Source organism: Anomaloglossus baeobatrachus, chromosome 10, assembly GCF_048569485.1.
Source record: "Anomaloglossus baeobatrachus isolate aAnoBae1 chromosome 10, aAnoBae1.hap1, whole genome shotgun sequence".
In the NCBI taxonomy this organism is placed as follows: domain Eukaryota; kingdom Metazoa; phylum Chordata; class Amphibia; order Anura; family Aromobatidae; genus Anomaloglossus; species Anomaloglossus baeobatrachus.
In genome coordinates, this window is record NC_134362.1 from 198,196,498 (window position 1) to 198,208,663 (window position 12,166).

General features: G+C 53.6%; 1 protein-coding gene across 1 annotated transcript in view; it reads right to left on the bottom strand.

Annotated features, from left to right (window-relative positions):
- The window catches only part of LOC142254805 (uncharacterized), a 238,389-nt gene that overhangs the window by 146,775 nt on the left and 79,448 nt on the right, over positions 1–12,166 (bottom strand). The window lies entirely within an intron of this gene.

Below are 12,166 nucleotides of genomic sequence, written 5' to 3' on the forward strand. Positions count from 1 at the left end.
GCCGCAAGCCTGGAGATTGGGGGATCCACCTTTGGACACTGGGTCCAGCGCTTGACCACGTCAGGGAGAAAAAAGGATAACGTGTATCCTCAATACGATTGGAGAACGCTTATCTGGATAAGTGTGGTGTTCCCGGTTGCTTCTCTGAAGTCAGAGTGGCCAGAAAGTACTCAAAATACGCTTGAGATACTGAAAAGGGATTTCTCCTGCTGTGAAGCTGACTCCTCCACCGGAGGAGCTGAGGGAGAAATATCCAACATTCCCTTGATGGACGCTAGGAGATCATTCACTATGGCGTCACCATCCGGAGTATCCGGATTGAGAGGGGTCTCAGGATCAGAGTCCTGATCAGCTACGTCTGCCTCATCATACAGAGAGTCCCGTCCGTGTCAGAGCCTGCGCCCTGGGATGCATGGGACCCCCGCGGAGCACTGATTTGTTCCAAATGAGGGCGGCCAGGGAGCATTGTATCAACATTGCCCATGGTCCTCTCTAAGATGTTAGTCACAGTCACAGACAATCTATCAGCCGAAACTGCAACTCCGTCCCTGTCCCTGGACAGGGTTCACAGGTGGTTCCTTTGGCCACCTCTAGCAGAGACCCCGGCTGACCAAGTGCTACAGGGGAGCATTGCACACAATGGGGACAGTGGAACCTGCCGTGTGGAACAGTATCACGTGTAGTACAAGCAGCATAAAAAGCCTGTGCCTTGGCACCCTTTCTTTTTTGCTGCTGATGTCTAGCCATCTAGAAGCATTAGCCAAGAATAGCGACCGTACAGTGCAATGTATAGCACACAAGCAGAAAGTACAAATGAACACTTCAGCACATGCAGTACAAGCAGCATAGAAAGCCTGTGCCTTAGCACCCTTGCTTTTTTGCTGCTGTTGTCCAGCCATCCAGGAGTATATATAGCCAGGAATAGCGACCGTACAGTACAGTGTATAGCATACCAGCATAAAGTACAAATGAACACTTCAGCACATGCAATACAAGCAGCCTAGAAAGCCTGTGCCTTAGCACCCTTGCTTTTTGCTGCTGTAGTCTAGCCATCTAGGTATAAAGTACAAATGGCATTAGTGGGGTCAGCACTTCAGGTGCTGCTTACCGCCCGCACAAAGGCGGGTGTGTGGTCGCCCGAATCCTGTGACTGGTTGCCCAGAGCTTGTCTCCCTTCTCCAGCCCAGACTCGTGCAGGAATGGCTGCCGGCGTCTTGTGAAGAGGGGCGGGCCGTGGGCGTGCCCCAGACAAGAGCGGGAAACTGGCGTCCCACTGTGTCCAGTGAAGGGGGCTGGAGAATGCAAAGCAGACTCCAGCTCTCGGCGCTGACTTTCTGTACAGCGTCCCGCCCCTCCCCTGACTGGCAGGGCTGGGGGCGGGAACGAAGCGAAAACTAGGCCGCAAAGCCGGGGACTCGAGTAATAAGCGCGGCCGTCCTATGTGCACGGCCAGCGCGGAAGTCCCCGGCGCACCACAAGTCCCAGCCGCGCCACAGTGTAAAACACCCCGCAGCGGCCGGCGCGGCAGTTTCTAACACATAAATTCACTCAGCTAAGCTGCAGTGAATAATAGCACAAGCGCTCCGCGCTGTTGTCCCCGGCGCACTAGCACTCCCAGCAATGCTGGTGTGTGTGTGCGCGTGTGTACGGGGACACAGAGTACCTTAATGTAGCAGGGCCCTGTCCCTGACGATACCCAGCTCCATATCCAGCAGGTTCTCCGGGTCTGTGGATGGAGCCCGGCCTCAGTGCCTGGAGACCGGCAAGATCCCACTTCACCCAGAGCCCCGAGGGGGGATGGGGAAGGAAAACAGCATGTGGGCTCCAGCCTCCGTACCCGCAATGGGTACCTCAACCTTAACAAACACCGCCGACAAAAGTGGGGTGCGAAGGGAGCATGCTGGGGGCCCCATATGGGCCCACTTTTCTTCCAACCGACATAGTCAGCAGCTGCTGCTGACTAAAAACAGTGGAGCTATGCGTGGATGTCTGACCTCCTTCGCACAAAGCATAAAACTGAAGCAGCCCGTGATCCCACGGGGGGTGTATATGCAGAAGGGGAGGGGCCTTACACTTTTTAGTGTAATACTTTGTGTGGCCTCCGGAGGCAGTAGCTATACACCCAATCGTCTGGGTCTCCCAATGGAGCGCCGAAGAAAACGCTTATCTGGACAATCATGGTGATTCTGGACTGCCTCTCTGAAATCAGAATGGTCCAGAAACATACTCGGTGTACGCTTGGGAAACCTGAAACGGAATTTCTCCTGCTGAGAAGCTGACTCCTCCACCGGAGGAGCTGAGGGAGAAATATCCAACATTTTATTGATGGACGCAATAAGATCGTTCACTATTGCGTCCCCGTCAGGAGTATCAAGATTGAGAGCGGCCTCAGGATCAGAATCCTGATCAGCTACCTCCGCGTCATCAACCAGAGATTCCCCCCGCTGAGACCCTGAACAATATGATGATGTCGAGGGAATTGCCAAGCGAGCTCGCTTAGTCGGTCTGGGACTGGGGTCTGTGTCAGAGCCCTCAGCCAGGTTTCTATGATAATCCCCGGGGGGACATTGTTGGTCCAACTGAGGGGGGCCAGGGAACAATGATTCAACAGTGTCCCTGTGCTGAGATACCGGTCTGGACTGCAAGGCTTCTAGTATCTTAGCCATAGTCTCAGAGAGTTTATCCTTAAAGACTGCAAACTCCGTCCCTGTCACCTGGACAGTGTCAGCAGGTGGAGCCCCCTGGGCCCCCCCTAGCAGAGGCTCCGGCTGAGTAAGTGCAGCAGGGGCCGAGCAGTGCACACAGTGAGGGTCAGTGGAACCTGCCGGTAGCGGCGTCGTACATGCGGCGCAGGCAGCATAGTAAGCCTGTGTTTTGGCACCCCTGCCTTTTGTGGGCGCCATGCTATGTCTTCCCTGAGTAACACAATAGGGAATATAGCCAGAAAGCAACTGTGCACTATACAGTGTAAAATATCATAAACATATAATTACACTTATGCACACTGGGGCTAGCACCACAGGTGCTGCTTACCACCCGATTAAAACGGTTGTGAGGCCACCATAATCCCTGCCTGGGTCTCCCAGAATTTGTCCCCCTCTGCAGCGTCCGAGGAGCTGACAGGAATGGCTGCCGGCGTCCTGAGGAGATGAGGGAGCCGTGGGCGTGACCCAGAAAGTGCGGGAACTGGTGCCTCACAGTGCACAGTGAGGGGGGTGGAGTATGCAAAGCATGCTCCAGCCCTCACTGCTGCACGTCTGTACAGCGTCCCGCCCTACCCCTGCCTGTCAGGGCTGTGGGCGGGAGGAAGAAACACTAGGCCGTACAAGCCGGGGACTCAAGTAATAAGCGCGGCTGCCATAAAAGCACGGCCGCGCGGAAGTCCCCGGCGCACTACAAGTCCCAGCCGCGCCGCAGTGTTAAAACATGGCGGCGGCGGTAGTGCGGTAGTCCCCCTACATAAACACACTCAGCGACGCTGAGTGTGTAATGGCACATTAACCCGGTCAGCGCCGCGGTCCCCGATGCACTAGCACACCCAGCAATGCTGGAGTGTTGCTGTGCGCGGTCCCCACAGGGACACAGAGTACCTCCAAGTAGCAGGGCCATGTCCCTGAACGATACTCAGCTCCTATCCAGCAGGCTCCCAGGAGTTGTGGATGGAGCACGGTCTCAGTGCCTGGAGACCGATAGGATCCCACTTCACCCAGAGCCTTAAGGGGGGTGGGGAAGGAAAACAGCATGTGGGCTCCAGCCTCCGTACCCGCAATGGATACCTCAACCTTAACAACACCGCCGACAAGAGTGGGGTGAGAAGGGAGCATGCTGGGGGCCCTATATGGGCCCACTTTTCTTCCATCCGACATAGTCAGCAGCTGCTGCTGACTAATCTGTGGAGCTGTGCTGTGCATGTCTGCCTCCTTCGCACAAAGCAAAAAACTGAGGAGCCCGTGGGAGCACGGGGGGTGTATAGGCAGAAGGGGAGGGGCTTTACACTTTTAGTGTAAGGCCTTGTGCGCACTAGGCGTTTTTGCCGCGTTTTTAGCGGCGTTTTTTTCCGCGTTTTTGTGCTGAAAACGCAGTGACATTGCTTCCCCAGCAATGTCAATGGGTTTTCATAAGTGCTGTCCCCACACAGCGTTTTTTTTTAGCTGCGTTTTTGTGGTGACCACAAAAACGCAGCATGTCAATTATTTCTGCGTTTTTCACTGCGTTTTTCACTCATTGAATTCAATGAGATGTTAAAAACGCAATGAAAAACGCATATAGCCGCGTTTCTATGACTAAAAACGCAGCTATACACGCAAGGGGTGGGCACTACAGTGACGTGTACAGGAAGAGGATTCCTTCTGTTGGTAAACACAGAAGCATGAATCCTCCCGGTACCGTCACCGCTGCCTCCACCTCCCGTCCTGTGCATGTCAGCTCCGTGCGGCGCCATGTCTGGGCGGGAGGTGGAGGCAGCGGCGAAAACCAAAGTGAACAGTAGAAAAATAAAAAAATGTCATATATACTCACCTGTCCGCAGGGTCCCGGTGCCATGCCCGCTCCCATCTCCTCCCGGTACCGCCGCTCTGGCTGTGTGCAGTCTCCCCGGCCGGCAGGACCTTGCTTGCAGGACCTGGCGATGGATCACCTGATGCAGTCACCTGACGCATCAGCTGATCGTAGTCTCGCCGGCTTTTTCGCGCCGGCCGGCTATCAGCTGATCCTGCCGTCAGGGGACTTCATCAGCTGATTACCGGCAGCTGCTGCAGCGATCGGACGGGATCATACTCCTGTCCAATCGATCGCTCCAGGAGCTGCCGGTAATCAGCACAGCACATAAGTGAGTATTATTTTTTTTTTTTTTTTTCTACTGATGCATCAGCTGATTGTATAACCGGCTTTTATACAATCAGCTGATGTGTCATGTCACGTAGTTTAACCCGACACATCATCTGATCGCTTTGCCTTCCAGCAAACCGATCAGATGATATTGGATCCGGATTGGACGGCGCGGGACCCTGACCCAGGATTACTGCGGAGGGGGGTTTATTTCAATAAAGATGGAGTCACTAATTGTGTTGTGTTTTATTTCTAATAAAAATATTTTTCTGTGTGTTGTGTTTTTTTTTATCATTACTAGAAATTCATGGTGGCCATGTCTAATATTGGCGTGACACCATGAATTTCGGGCTTAGGGCTAGCTGATAATATACAGCTAGCCCTAACTCCATTATTACCTAGCTAGCCACCCGGCATCAGGGCAGCTAGAAGAGTTGGATACAGCGCCAGAAGATGGCGCTTCTATGAAAGCGCCATTTTCTGGGGTGGCTGCGGACTGCAATTCGCAGTGGGGGTGCCCAGAAAGCATGGGCACCCTGCACTGTGGATTCCAATCCCCAGCTGCCTAGTTGTACCCGGCTGGACTCAAAAATTAGGCGAAGCCCACGTCATTTTTTTTTTTTAATTATTTCATGAAATAATTAAAAAAAAAGGGCTTCTCTATATTTTTGTTTCCCAGCCGGGTACAAATAGGCAGCTGGGGGTTGGGGGCAGCCCGTACCTGCCTGCTGTACCCGGCTAGCATACAAAAATATGGCGAAGCCCAGACGATTGGGTGTATAGCTACTGCCTCCGGAGGCCACACAAAGCACTACACTAAAAAGTGTAAGGCCCCTCCCCTTCTGGCTATACACCCCCCGTGGGATCACGGGCTGCTCAGTTTTAGTGCTAAAGCAAGAAGGAGGAAAGCCAATAACTGGTTTAAACAAATTCAATCCGAAGTAACATCGGAGAACTGAAACCGTTCAACATGAACAACATGTGTACCCGAAAAAACCAAAAATCCCGAAGGAAACAGGGCGGGTGCTGGGTCTCCCAATTGGAGCTAGAAGAAAAGGAATTTACGGTAAGTAACAAAATTCCCTTCTTCTTCGGCGCTCCATTGGGAGACCCAGACGATTGGGACGTCCAAAAGCAGTCCCTGGGTGGGTAAATTAATACCTCAAGTTAGAGCTGCAAAACAGCTCTCCCCTACGAGGAGGCAACCGCCGCCTGCAGGACTCTTCTACCTAGGCTGGCGTCCGCCGAAGCGTAGGTATGCACCTGATAATGTTTGGTGAAAGTGTGCAGACTCGACCAGGTAGCTGCCTGGCACACCTGTTGAGCCGTAGCCTGGTGTCGTAATGCCCAGGACGCACCCACGGCTCTGGTAGAATGGGCCTTCAGCCCTGATGGAACCGGCAGCCCAGCAGAACGGTAGGCTTCAAGAATTGGTTCCTTGATCCATCGAGCCAGGGTGGATTTGGAAGCCTGCGATCCTTTGCGCTTACCAGCGACAAGGACAAAGAGTGCATCCGAGCGGCGCAGGGGCGCCGTGCGGGAAATGTAGATTCTGAGTGCTCTCACGAGATCCAACAAATGCAAATCCTTTTCAAACCGATGAACTGGATGAGGACAAAAGGAAGGTAAAGAGATATCCTGATTGAGATGAAAAGAGGATACCACCTTAGGGAGAAACTCCTGAATGGGGCGCAGCACTACCTTGTCCTGGTGAAAAACCAGGAAGGGAGCTTTGGATGACAGCGCTGCCAGCTCGGATACCCTCCGAAGAGACGTGACCGCTACCAGAAAGGCCACTTTCTGTGAGAGTCGAGAAAGTGAAACATCCCTCAGAGGCTCGAAGGGCGGCTTCTGGAGAGCAACTAGTACCCTGTTCAGATCCCATGGATCTAACGGCCGTTTGTACGGAGGGACGATGTGACAAACCCCCTGCAGGAACGTGCGTACCTGAGGAAGTCGTGCTAGACGCTTTTGAAAAAATACCGATAGCGCTGAGACTTGCCCTTTAAGGGAGCCGAGTGATAAGCCTTTTTCAAAACCAGATTGCAGGAAGGAAAGAAAAGTAGGCAATGCAAATGGCCAGGGGGACACTCCCTGTGACGAGCACCAGGATAAGAAAATCTTCCACGTTCTGTGGTAGATCTTAGCAGACGTGGGCTTCCTAGCCTGTCTCATGGTGGCCACGACCCCTTGAGATAATCCTGAAGATGCTAGTATCCAGGACTCAATGGCCACACAGTCAGGTTCAGGGCCGTAGAATTCAGATGGAAAAACGGCCCTTGTGACAGTAAGTCTGGCCGGTCTGGTAGCGCCAACGGTTGGCCGACCGTGAGATGCCACAGATCCGGATACCACGACCTTCTCGGCCAGTCTGGGGCGACGAGCAGGACGCGGCGGCAATCGGACCTGATCTTGCGTAGCACTCTGGGCAAGAGTGCCAGAGGGGGAAACACATAGGGCAGCTGGAACTGCGACCAATCTTGCACTAAGGCGTCTGCCGCCAGAGCTCTGTGATCGCGAGACCGTGCCATGAAAATTGGGACCTTGTTGTTGTGCCGGGACGCCATTAGGTCGACATCCGGCCTTCCCCAGCGGCGACAGATTTCCTGAAACACGTCCGGGTGAAGGGACCATTCCCCTGCGTCCATACCCTGGCGACTGAGGAAGTCCGCTTCCCAGTTTTCTACGCCGGGGATGTGAACTGCGGATATGGTGGAGGCCGTGGCTTCCACCCACATCAGAATCCGCCGGACTTCCTGGAAGGCTTGCCGACTGCGTGTCCCGCCTTGGTGGTTGATGTATGCCACCGCTGTGGAGTTGTCCGACTGAATTCGGATCTGCTTTCCTTCCAGCCACTGCTGGAAGGCTTGTAGGGCAAGATACACTGCCCTGATTTCCAGAACATTGATCTTAAGGGTGGACTCCTGCTGAGTCCACGTACCCTGAGCCCTGTGGTGGAGAAAAACTGCTCCCCACCCTGACAGACTCGCGTCTGTCGTGACCACCGCCCAGGATGGGGGTAGGAAGGACCTTCCTTGTGATAATGAGGTGGGAAGAAGCCACCATTGAAGAGAGTCCTTGGCCGTCTGGGAAAGGGAGACTTTCCTGTCTAAGGACGTCGACTTCCCGTCCCATTGGCGGAGAATGTCCCATTGAAGTGGGCGCAGATGAAACTGCGCAAACGGGACTGCCTCCATTGCTGCCACCATCTTCCCCAGGAAGTGCATGAGGCGTCTTAAGGGGTGCGACTGGCCTTGAAGGAGAGAGTGCACCCCTGTCTGTAGTGAACGCTGCTTGTCCATCGGAAGCTTCACTATCGCTGAGAGAGTATGAAACTCCATGCCAAGATATGTTAGTGATTGGGTCGGTGACAGATTTGACTTTGAAAAGTTGATGATCCACCCGAAAGTCTGGAGAGTCTCCAGCGCAACGTTCAGGCTGTGTTGGCATGCCTCTTGAGAGGGTGCCTTGACAAGTAGATCGTCCAAGTAAGGGATCACCGAGTGTCCCTGAGAGTGCAAGACTGCTACCACTGCTGCCATGACCTTGGTGAAAACCCGTGGGGCTGTCGCCAGACCAAATGGCAGGGCTACGAACTGAAGGTGTTCGTCTCCTATAACGAAGCGTAGAAAACGCTGGTGCTCTGGAGCAATCGGCACGTGGAGATAAGCATCTTTGATGTCTATTGATGCTAGGAAATCTCCTTGAGACATCGAGGCAATGACGGAGCGGAGAGATTCCATCCGGAACCGCCTGGTTTTCACGTGCTTGTTGAGCAGTTTTAGGTCCAGAACAGGACGGAAAGAGCCGTCCTTTTTTGGCACCACAAACAGATTGGAGTAAAAACCTTGACCTCGTTCCTGAAGAGGAACAGGGATCACCACTCCTTCTGCCCTTAGAGAGCACACCGCCTGCAGAAGAGCATCGGCTCGGTCGGGATGTGGGGAAGTTCTGAAGAACCGAGGCGGAGGACGAGAACTGAACTCTATCCGGTACCCGTGAGACAAAATGTCTGTTACCCACCGGTCTTTGACCTGTGGCAGCCAAATGCCGCAAAAGCGGGAGAGCCTGCCACCGACCGAGGATGCGGAGAGAGGAGGCCGAAAGTCATGAGGCAGCCGGCTTGGAAGTGGTTCCTCCGGCTGCTTTCTTTGGGCGTGAGTGAGTCCGCCAGGAATCTGAGCTCCTCTGCTCCTTCTGAGTCCTTTTGGACGAGGAGAATTGGGCCCTGCCCGAACCTCGAAAGGACCGAAACCTCGACTGTCCCCTCCACTGTTGAGGTTTGCTTGATCTGGGCTGGGGTAAGGAAGAGTCCTTACCCTTGGACTGTTTAATGATTTCCGCCAATTGCTCACCAAACAGTCTGTCTTGAGATAATGGCAAACTGGTTAAGCATTTTTTGGAAGCAGAATCTGCTTTCCATTCCTTTAACCATAAGGCTCTGCGTAAAACCACAGAGTTGGCGGACGCCATTGACGTACGGCTGGTAGAGTCCAAGACCGCATTGATAGCGTAAGTCGCAAACGCAGACATTTGCGAGGTCAAGGACGCCACTTGCGGCACTGATGGACGTATGACAGAGTCCACCTGCGCCAGACCAGCTGAAATAGCTTGGAGTGCCCACACGGCTGCGAATGCTGGAGCAAACGACGCGCCGATAGCTTCATAGACCGATTTCAACCAAAGGTCCATCTGTCTGTCATTGGCATCTTTAAGTGAAGCCCCATCTTCCACTGCAACTATGGATCTAGCCGCAAGCCTTCCACCTTTGGACACTGGGTCCAGCGTTTGACCACGTCAGGGGGAAAGGGATAACGTGTATCCTTAAGACGTTTGGAGAAACGCTTATCTGGATAAGCATGGTGTTTCTGGACTGCTTCTCTGAAGTCAGCGTGGTCCAGGAAAGTACTCAATTTACGTTTGGGATACCTGAAATGGAATTTCTCCTGCTGTGCTGCTGCCTCCTCCGCTGGAGGAGAAATATCCAGCAGTCTATTGATGGCCGCTATAAGATCATTCACCATGGCGTCACCATCAGGGGTGTCCAGGTTGAGAGCAGTCTCAGGATTAGACTCCTGATCACCTAGCTCTGTCTCATCATACAGAGAATCCTCTCGCTGAGACCCTGACCAGCGTGATGACGCCGAGGGTCTCTCCCAGCGAGCTCGCTTAGGCTGCCTGGGACTGTCGTCCGAGTCAGAGCCTTCAGCCTGTGATGCCTGGGACCCCCTTGGAGCACGGATTAGTTCCAACTGAGGGGGACCGGGGAACATTGAATCAGCAGTACCCATGGTCTGAGTGACCGGCCTGGACTGCAAAGTTTCTAGAATTTTTGTCATAGTCACAGACATCTTATCAGCAAAAACTGCAAACTCTGTCCCCGTCACCGGGGCAGGGTTCACAGGCGTCTCTGCCTGGGCCACTACTAGCATAGACTCCGGCTGACGAAGTGGCACAGGGACCGAACATTGCACACAATGTGCCGGTAGATCAGCCCCACATGCGGTACAGGCAGCATATGAAGCCCGTGCCTTGGCACCCTTGCTTTTTGCGGATGACATGCTGTTGTCTCCTCAGAGCAATATAGGGGTATAAGCCAAGAAGCGACCGTACAGTGCAATATATAGGTACAGACAAAAGTACACAAAACAACACTGTGGCACTAGTGGGGTCAGCACCTAGGTGCTGCTTACCGCCCGCTTAACAGCGGGTGTGTGGTCGCCAGAATCCCTTGTCTGGGTCTCCCAGGGCTATGTCCGTTCTCCAGCTCAGACTGCGTGCAGGAATGGCTGCCGGCGTCCTGTGAAGAGGGGCGGGCCGTGGGCGTGCTGCAGACAAAGAGCGGGAAACTGGCGTCCCACTGTGCCCAGTGAGAGGGCTGGAGTATGTAAATAAGACTCCAGCCCTCGGCGCTGACTATTGTACAGCGTCTCTCCCCTTCCCTGACTGACAGGGCTGGGGGCGGGAACGAAGCGTAACTAGGCCGCAGAAGCCGGGGACTAGATTTATAAGCGCTGCCGTCGTAAAAGCACGGTCGGCGCGAAGTCCCCGGCGCACCACAAGTCTCAGCCGCGCCGCAGTCTCCATGGCGGCCGGCGCGGTAGTTCCCCACACATAAACTCACTCAGCAAAGCTGCAGTGAGTATAACCCAAGCGCGCAGCGCTACTGTCCCCGGCGCACTAGAACACCCAGCAACGCTGGAGTGTGTCTGTGCCTGTCTGTACGGGGACACAGAGTACCTGAATGTTGCAGGGCCTTGTCCCTGACGGTACCCAGCTCCGTATCCAGCAGGATCTCCGGGTCTGTGGATGGAGCCCGGCCTCAGAATCTGGAGGCCGGTAAGAACCCACTTCACCAGAGCCCTTCAGGGGGATGGGGAAGGAAAACAGCATGTGGGCTCCAGCCTCCGTACCCGCAATGGGTACCTCAACCTTAACAAACACCACCGACAAAAGTGGGGTGAGAAGGGAGCATGCTGGGGGCCCTAGTATGGGCCCTCTTTTCTTCCATCCGACATAGTCAGCAGCTACTGCTGACTAAACAGTGGAGCTATGCGTGGATGTCTGACCTCCTTCGCACAAAGCATAAAAACTGAGCAGCCCGTGATCCCACGGGGGGTGTATAGCCAGAAGGGGAGGGGCCTTACACTTTTTAGTGTAGTGCTTTGTGTGGCCTCCGGAGGCAGTAGCTATACACCCAATCGTCTGGGTCTCCCAATGGAGCGCCGAAGAAAAACTGCATACAGTCCTGGATGGAGGCTGCTGAGCCTTGTAGTTCTGCAGCTGCTGCCTGCTCTCCTGCATACACTAGTGAATGGAGGATGCTGAGACTTGTAGTTCTGCAGCTGCTGTCTGCTCTCCTGCATACACTAGTGAATGGAGGATGCTGAGACTTGTAGTTCTGCAGCTGCTGTCTGCTCTGCTGCATACACTAGTGAATGGAGGATGCTGAGACTTGTAGTTCTGCAGCTGCTGTCTGCTCTCCTGCATACAATGAACATTTTGAAGAAGGAAATGACATCAGACCTTTTTTTTTTTTTTTTCATCAACAATCTTTAATGGCATTGTGCACTGATTAAAAACGCAGTGAGCAACAACGCAGCAAAGAAGGGAATTTTGTTTATTTACCGTAAATTCCTTTTCTTCTAGCTCCAATTGGGAGACCCAGACAATTAGGGTGTATAGCTACTGCCTCCGGAGGCCACACAAAGTATTACACTTAAAAGTGTAAGGCCCCTCCCCTTCTGGCTATACACCCCCCCGTGGGATCACGGGCTCCTCAGTTTTAGTGCAAAAGCAAGAAGGAGGAAAGCCAATAACTGTTTTAAATACAAATTCA